Source organism: Ricinus communis, chromosome 6 (assembly GCF_019578655.1).
Source record: "Ricinus communis isolate WT05 ecotype wild-type chromosome 6, ASM1957865v1, whole genome shotgun sequence".
Classification (NCBI taxonomy): Eukaryota; Viridiplantae; Streptophyta; class Magnoliopsida; order Malpighiales; family Euphorbiaceae; genus Ricinus; species Ricinus communis.
In genome coordinates this window covers 12,896,370-12,905,488 of record NC_063261.1, presented here as the reverse complement: position 1 = coordinate 12,905,488, position 9,119 = coordinate 12,896,370, and the positions used below count along the sequence as shown (strand labels likewise).

The window sequence follows — 9,119 nt, the reverse complement described above, 5'->3', positions numbered from 1 at the left end:
CTATAGTTTAGTAAATTAAATGCTTATTGAGTCGCTAGCTCATTCCTTAGCAATTTTTTTTTCAAAGTTAGTGCAGTTGTAGATAGCCTTAGTCATGCATTGCTCTTTTGCATCAGTCCAATATTATCGTGGGCCGGAGGAGTTATCTAAAGCATTGGGGCATTTTGGGAACTTGTGTGAATTAAACTCTGTATAAATATTTCTTATATATATTAAGTATGTCATGCCACTTAAATTGTATGAATGTATATTGTAACTAAGTAGTAAATTATGTTTATAAAGTTATATATATATATATATATATATTGCTATTCAATGGGAAGTTTGAGTTGGGGTGTTACACTTTGGCAGGTTCTGGACCCCTTTTACAGGGGGTAAATGTTCGTAATGTAGGAGAAGTTCTACTGAATTTTCGACAAATTTCTTGAGTCTAAATTAATTTTAGGTAGTCTAATCTAAGGGTCTAGGCCTAGAAAAAAAATTTAAGAATATCTATTAATTGAGTGTTTTCATAGATAGATAATCCATCCTTCCCGCCAGCTCCACCTGAGGCATAGGAGCAGACTGAGAGACCTGTAACAATCAACACCAAGAGATGAATGAGCCAAATTGATATTTGAATTGAGCTCCTTCTTATCCGCCGAACCAGCCAATCTTAGGCTTAACCGATAGCTTTCTTCATGCTACCAGGGTAGGTCAGTTTCTTCCTTAATCCGTAACGTAACGACTGAGGAGCGCGTCAGAAATGTAAGTTAAAATCATATAATCACTGCACTATTGTTATGTCTAAATTTAATACGATGCTTTAGTAATTTATGTCTAATGCGATTATCAGTATCGCATTATAAATAATTTCATTTAATTATTAATTACTAAGAATAATTTTAATAATATTATTATTGAAATTATATCGTTATTTTGATATCATAATTAATGTTATTTTAATACAATTATTATTATTTATATACACAAAATGCATGTTTGCTTTATCCAAATTTCTAAATCTTTATTTCGGTATGTGTTGAATGATTATGTTAGACTATGATTAATATATATGTGTTATGATTGTGACATTGGGATGAGGCTATAGTAGAACATGCCACTTGATGGATTATATCAGGACCGCGTGCGCACTGGTAATAATCAGAGATAGGTAACAATGTTATTTTGGATTTTTGCCCTGGTCGAGTATAACTCTCTAGGTTGTGAAAGTTAACTGCCGGAGAAAGGTCCCTAGTCGAGCAATGCTCTCTAGGCGCCGGCTTAGTTGGGAATCAAGTGTTCAGGTTGGATGTAAGGACCCTAGTCGAGATTCGCTTTCTAGACGCCAGACCTATTGGAATAAGAGAGTCGAAAGGCTGCTAGTATTTGGGGTTAGAGTTCTACTGAGCCACTCATCCCATAAGTCTTGAAATGTATTTTATATTTTTTATTATGGTATGACTCGCATTTGATGTACAATGGCATGTTATACTGAGATAATAAGTATTATTTTATAGAGGAGACTGCATTAGTCATAGGATTATTTGATTTTAACTCACTCCCGAGACTGACAATCTCATTTTTATTTTTCAGGTGACAGTTAGAATTCTTCGCCATCATGCATTATGACAGTCCGATTTCTTTCTTCATCGGGCTCGTTGTAAATAATCTGTACTTTTATATTTTTAGTTATTTCATACTCTAGATCTTGCGCAGTAAAGTACTTTTAATTTGTTATGATTATTCTAGTCCATGATAGACGTGAGATATTATAAAGACCAGTTAGAATTATTTATGGCATCTCAGTCAGGATAAATATGATATTTCATAAGCATTTTATTGAATTATCGGTTAGTAAGGCTTACTACGGGATTCGATGGTCTTAAGCCTACCCATTCCCTAGTATCGATCACGGACCCACAGATCGGGTCGTGACAATTAAAGTCTCAAATTAATTACCATTTAATGACTATTTGTGTATATGACCAAAAAGATTCCTAAATTGTTGGCAATGAATATGGATTATGAATTAAACTTCTTTAATTCAATATTAATTATCTAATTAAAATTAATCAATATTCATAGATCAATATTGGCATCTAGTAATGTATCATGACTACCCAAATGTGTAGGAATGATTAAAATAATTTAGTTAATATTTTTAGTGAATAATCTTGCAATGTAATTCAATCATTTTATCGTACTTCTATCCCAATTGATTCATAGAGTATGGATGCAAGTGTCAACTCTATAATTGAAACAATCATATTTGTTCTTAATAATTGCATATAATATTTTGAATAAGATCTATAAAACACTTTTCATAATCTTCATTTGTACAACCTTGGCAAAAAATTTCCATGTTAAATCAATAATCATCATATGAAGGTCCCATGACATATTACCTTGGGCAATGAATTCTTTATTGATAACTTATTATTTTTATATGACTCTTACTATACCCAATTGTTAGCCTAAGTGCCTTGTCACGTGGCTTAATTCCTTATTTTGATCTTGACAAATAAATTGAAGTGTTGATGTAATCATTCTTCAAGTGTTGATATTGTACTTATGTTTTAAAATATTTCAAATTTCTCAAAATCTCAAAAATCGTGGTTGCGATGCATGGCTTTATGACATTTTTACCCATTTTCAATTTTTGTGACCCTAGCAATTGCGGTGGCGAAACTAGTCAAACTAGCCGTTCTTATAGAAATTTGAAATTCGCGATCGCACTTTATGATCACGGTTGCGAATTGCACGATTTCTGTAAATCTTTTACCATTATTTTTGGATGATTTTCAAGGAATTACACTTCTTCAATGCTTTTTTGGTGCTTTTTGACTGTTACTTATGTATAAATACCCTTCATAGATATCTTTACATATAGTTTAATCACTCTACTCCTTTTTAAGTGCAATCTTCTCGTTTTCTAATCATTCTCTCAAAGGCACATACATCCTTATTCTCGCATTCCTCACTTAATAGCTTATAAGAAGATCACCTCTCAAGGCAACATAAAGGCAAAGGTAAAGCCCTAGATGAAGATGTTCTTGCCTCTTCACTAGACATTCCAACCAAGATGAAGGAGACAAGCCAAAAGGCAAGGAATAAGTATAAGATCCTTGCAAAAAAGAAGTTTGAAGCATCAAGGGCCCCTCTGAATATGGACTTATGAAAGTTTGGTATCTATGAAGATGTTTTAAAGCACATCAACAATGTGCAAATGGAGTAGATAACATATTCAAGCATAGATAGATATAAGGAACTCACTTTGGAGTTTTTGGGTTCTTTGGAAGTTAACAAGAGATAAGGAGGAAACTTTGGGTATTTAGCATTATAGTCAATCTCTTTAGGCAAAAGTGTTCACTCACAAGGAATGAACTTAGAGGCATCTTCAACTTTCACGAGCATGACATCAACGCTTTAGAAGACCTTCAAGTAAGTCTAGTTAACTTTTGGAAAAAATCTCAATTGAAACTAAAATAGAAAAGAACTCAAACGCCAAGCATTTTAAATCTCTTCTTCATTGGACTCTTCATAAGATTATTACACTAACCATTCATGGAAGGTATGATGGTAATAAGAAGATAACCTAAAAGGACCTATGCATTCTCTATTGCATGGTTTACAATAAGCCAATCTAACTCACTTACTTTTTCATTGACCATCTTGTCCATCTCTCCAAATCCTTTCGTGGTTTTGCATGGTTTCATCTTATGTCTCCATGATTGTAAACTATTTTAAATTCCTAAACAAAACCAACCTTGTCTTCTTAAAACACTCTTTACCAATGAGCACCAACTATATATTACCATCAAATACTTTCTTCACCCTAAAGTTCTCAAGAAAAAGGGTGATGATTCTTTAGAAGTCATACTAGGTGCAAGTGTCTTTTCCTCTATGGAGTAAGTTTGGGAAAAGAATAGGGCTAGATTACTTTTGGAAGAGGGTGAAGAGGAAGAATAGGAAGATCTAGAGGAGACCAAAAGTAAAGCAAAAAGGGTTGAAAAAAGAGACGGGTGTCCCTCAAGGAAGGATTACCCTAAGGGACAAAATGATGATCTTCATGACTAGGCAAACTAAGAGGATTGAGAACTTTTACCATGAAGATCTCATTGAGATGCAAAAACACCATGGGATCCCTCCCTGTTATTCGAATTTTTGGCATTTATCTGATGATAATTCTAGTGAGGAGGAGGATGACAATGAAGAGGAATTAAGTGGTTCAAAGGATCTTTAGAAGCCATTTTGCATTCATCTCACTTGCATTCATATTTTTAATTTTTTTTATTTTGCTTTGTTGCTTTTTAGTCTTAGGTCCCATTCTTTTATAATTCTGCATTGTCCTCAATGTTAATGATTACTGTTGTGTTTACTTTTCTTTCTTATTGCCTCATTTATTTCTCAATTTTATGCTTTTGTAAGTTACTCTATTTGTTTCACCATTTTGAATTTGATAAAGGGCTAGAGATTACATAACTCGTAACTTATATGCATAAATTAAAGGGAGCAACATCTTAGGGGGAGTTCTTAAAATTTCCTGATGTTTCTACCCTCTTTTAAGAATCTTTCAAGGTTTTTTTAATCTTTTTTTATCAATTTATTTGTCAAGATCAAAAAGGGAGGAGATTGTTAGCCTAAATGCCTTGTTACATGGCTTAATCCCTTCTTTTGATCTTGACAAATAAATTGAAGTGTTGATATGATAATTCTCCAATTGTTGGTGTTACAGCTTAGTTTAAGAAAGGTTGCTTCAAAATTGCGACAGCACCAAGAGGGCGTGACTACGAAAAGCAATATTTTCATAGCAAAAACTTCGAGTCTATAAAAACTCAATATCTCAAAGCCCTACCAGGATAGGCGCGATCATAAAAAGCAAAAATTTTAAGACATAAGAAAATGGATTGGACAGCTCAGATTCATGACCGCACCTCAGGTGGGTGCTACCATAAAACTTGAAGATTAAGTAACTGTTAGGAACCACCAGTGGTAACATTTAAAAACCGCCAATGCCATACCGCCGCGTCAGATAGTCGTTGGTGTAGTTCAAGATTCGTGCCCATGAAACAAGAATTGCAACTACAATTCTGCATTCTGATAAGTTATAGTAATGGTAATTTTTTTGGGATATATATCTAACGGCTCTTTGAAGTTTTTAGGCTATAAAAATCGCATCAAATGGTCATTTATGGTTGAGCAGCAACCTCCAAAAATCCATACACAATTGAATATTTCTCTTTCTTGCAATTAATTTCTTAATTCTTTGTTGTTGTAAGAGTTTGAATGCTCTTGTGAGGTTTGAGCATTAGCCTAAACACTTGGAGTAAGGTGTAAGGATTAGCCTAGGAATAACTCTTGTAAGGGTTGTGTGTTAGCGATTAAAATACCAGTTGTAAGGTTTATTCTGAGCCATAAAACACCAAGTTGGGATTGAGCTTAAAAAACTCCATTTTATAAAGATTGATAGTTTAGTGAATTTCCAGTTGTGAATTGAAGAGTGGACGTAGAGTTTGTTAACACTTGAACTACTATAATTTTTTGTGTCTCATTCTTTATACTCATTCAATCTTTTCTCAAACCAAATTTTAATTTCCCATTTGAAATACCTTTGGCAACCAAGAAGGGAGGGTGAATTAGTTGTTTACAAAAACCAATTTTAATAAAAAACTTTTGCTTTGAAAAATCTGAGTATTAAAACAAATATTAGCGGATGCAATTAATCAAAGTAATTGAAAAATTCTCAATATAGAAAGCAAGAATAAATCACAACATATAGCAACCATAAATATAACAAATATAAGAGTGTAGGGAAGAGAGATTAAAATAAAGGATTTATAGGGGTTTGACCATCTCTTTGCCTACATCCACTCCTCAAGCTTCACTTGGGATTTCCAATATTAATGATCTTTTTACAGGTGTAAGATCAAACCCAAGTATTTTCAAGCTCACACTCAAACTTTTTAAAAGTGTTTTGATGGCTAACACTCAAACCTTCAAACCCAAGTATTTTTCTATGGCTAACACTCAAAACTAAGTGTTTTTAATGGCTAAGATTCAAACCCTTAAACCTATGTATTTTATGCCCTTATAATATAAAATGATTTAGAAAACAAAGAAACTAAGTTCACTCTTACAAATATAGCTCAATAGTAAAAGGTAGAGTGAATTTACAACCCCACACAAAAGTGTTACAAACTTACAAATGAAGAACACGAGGGCTTGCTGATGAATTCTATGCTCAAAGATATATAAAGGTGTTTTCCACTTGTATTTATTCTTTGGAGAGCTTAAAAACCTTCAAGTTCATATTCTAAATGAGTATTTATAGTATCTTTCATCCATATAGTCATTACAAAAGTTGGTTAAATCAAATTCTCTCTAATAGTTATAAAATCATCATTAAATGCATTATCGGCGTAAATTTTGCAGTAAGAAAATCACTATCATGGTCGCACCAAATATGACCATTGGAAAGTAGCGGTCACGATCTAGGTTGCGATCTCAACTGGACTATTTTTGCTCAATTTCACAGTCGTGATTTTTATGTCGCGAGCGCGATTACTTTCAAATTCAATATCTTAAGCTCTATAACTCCAAATGATGAACCGTTTTTGTTGTAAAACCCTTTTTAGTCTATTACAACTTTGTAATTTTAAGGAATATAAAATTTAGTCATATTCATACTTCAGAAAATCAGAATATTTTATTGGTCATCTCGGCATTACACTTCAGATATGTTTAAGTATTTTAACTGTTGTGTCTTTCATACACCTCAGATTGATGTAAACCTTTTGCATATAAAACTAGACTTTCAAGGCTATATATTTGAAGAATGGAATTTTAAAAATCCTCTTGTAGAAATAATACCACTAACTCTAATTATCCTCATCTGTTGTAGTCTAATCTGACAGCTTGAGCATAATTCACTCAAAATTCGAAAGTCGATTTTTCTAGCTCCAAAAATTATTCTAATTTTTATTCCTAAAACTAGAGTGATATAGCTATCCATCCATATATGGTTTGCCCTAATATTCTCTTCCAAGTAGTACAATTTATTCTTTAAACTTAACTAACTAATTTTATTCCATGGAGGTCATGGTTGTCCACACGAGTTTCTTGAATCAATATGCTCTTTGCATTGTCCTTATATGTTCTATCCCTCTTCCATATTATTACTTCATCATTTTATCTTGATTTTCATATTGACTCAAGCCTTCAAGACTTTAACTCTTGAATTAATATTCATGCTTTTGTCTTTATCTTCATCTTGCATACTCCAAACATTAATATATATTTACTTCATTGCATCAATGGCAATTAAAGAGTACCTACTAACAATAATAACCTAAACAAGATTATTAGTAGTAATAATGTTTTGCATCATCAAAAGCACATATGAAATCTTGGGTCAACAATCTCCCCTTTTTTGATGATGACAAAACATTGACGCAATAATCAAAATAATTCTCCATCTTTTTGGAATCATTCAAAAAGGGTTATTAACATAAAGTGTATATATTATAAATACAAGAGATTAGATAAATGCATAAAATTAAAAGATACATGTATATTTTCCATTTCATTTGCAACTTGAGGATCTCAATGATATATTTTTCCCCCTTAAATAGGTAATTTATGCATATTTAAGAGCATATCTCCCCCTCAAACTAATAATTTTTTAGCATAAACTAAGAATGCTCATGAACTATAGAATGATATGAACCATTTAAAAAGTGAATGATCATATAAATATTAATTAATCCTTCCTATAATGTATGATAATTTGAAATCTTAGGAAATGAGAGTGTATATTCAAACACTTCATATCTAAAACAAATGTGTAAGTGAGGTTTGATTATACTCTCCTTAATATGATAGAAATTTGATGCACGATTCTCCTTTTTTTATGGCAAGATTTCTATAGTAGATCATTTAGCTACTCCAATTTATTTCCACTCTTTGTAGCTTGATCAATTGACATTTGAATGTTAGAGAGAATCTTTGAAGCTTTGGCTACAAAACAAAAACTACTACCTTTCTACAAGTAGCGTTAATCCATTTATATCTCCCCCTAAGCATTATCATCATATAAATTAAGCTCCCCTATTAACAAATAATCCTTTTCACAATTAATAAATACAAGGGTAAGACCACTTATTTTTAATAGGAAGAAGGATGCGAAATTAAGGGTTAAATAAACACAGGCAGTTTAGCAAATAAGCATTCAAGTGTACTCAATATAAAGATTAACTCAGAACTCATGAGGTTCATTGAAAAGTGAAGAGTAAATACCACTTAAGAATAATATTGCAACTACACTTCTATTGACAAATTTTTTTGATACCAAGATTAATTAAGCCTCTTTGAGCACATTTGAAAGTTGCAAATACTTAATTCTTTAACTTTATTCATAGTTCTTAGTATGCTTTTCTCTTTATATTCATCAAGAGTTCTTAAGTATTTTCTCTTTGAGATCACTTTGTAATTCATTTATATTGCCTATAACAGATAGAAGCAAAATAGCTATCTTTCAAGGAGCAATGAATAAAATGTATTCATCTCAAGAGTAAAAATGACTTTTCCTCAATTTAAGGATAAAGAGCATTTTGAAATTTTTGGAGGCATGAAAATAGAAATTCAAATTATTTTAATTAAAGAACTCTAGAGATAGATCCTCTAAGAGCATGCATTTTAATTTGCATTCATGCTTTCTCAAACTTGGCTTATGTCCTCCTTTTTTCTTAAGCACGACGCAAGAACATTCTTCTTGAAGTATATTGATAGATCATAAATAGTTATATTTATTGTGTTTAATTCCTTTATATTTTGATTGGATATTGTGCTTAATTATAAAAATTGTGTTTGTTCTTATCTAGGTGATGAAATATCAAGGATTAAGTGGAATTCAGCTTAAAGACATGTTTTAAAGCATCACTTGTCAAAAACCAAGTCTGTTAGAGGAAGAGTGAAAATTTATGCAAAAGGTCATTTTCAATAGGGCGTGACCACGCCCTACAATCTGTGAGCTGCTGGAATCTGTTGAAGAGAATTTTAAATTTTTAGTTAAATTCATGGTGGACCCACTTTTATGTTATTTCCTTTATTTTTGAAAGTGCTGGATAAAGAAAACTGAC

At 32.0% G+C, this 9,119-nt stretch overlaps 1 long non-coding RNA gene across 1 annotated transcript; it reads left to right on the top strand.

The window, feature by feature from the left end:
- The first annotated feature begins 322 nt into the window (after window positions 1-322).
- On the top strand, window positions 323-1,773 carry LOC125370456. Its single transcript, XR_007216454.1, has 2 exons — window positions 323-747; window positions 1,576-1,773. It is a non-coding gene; the product is annotated as an uncharacterized LOC125370456 (long non-coding RNA).
- The last annotated feature ends 7,346 nt before the right edge of the window (window positions 1,774-9,119 follow it).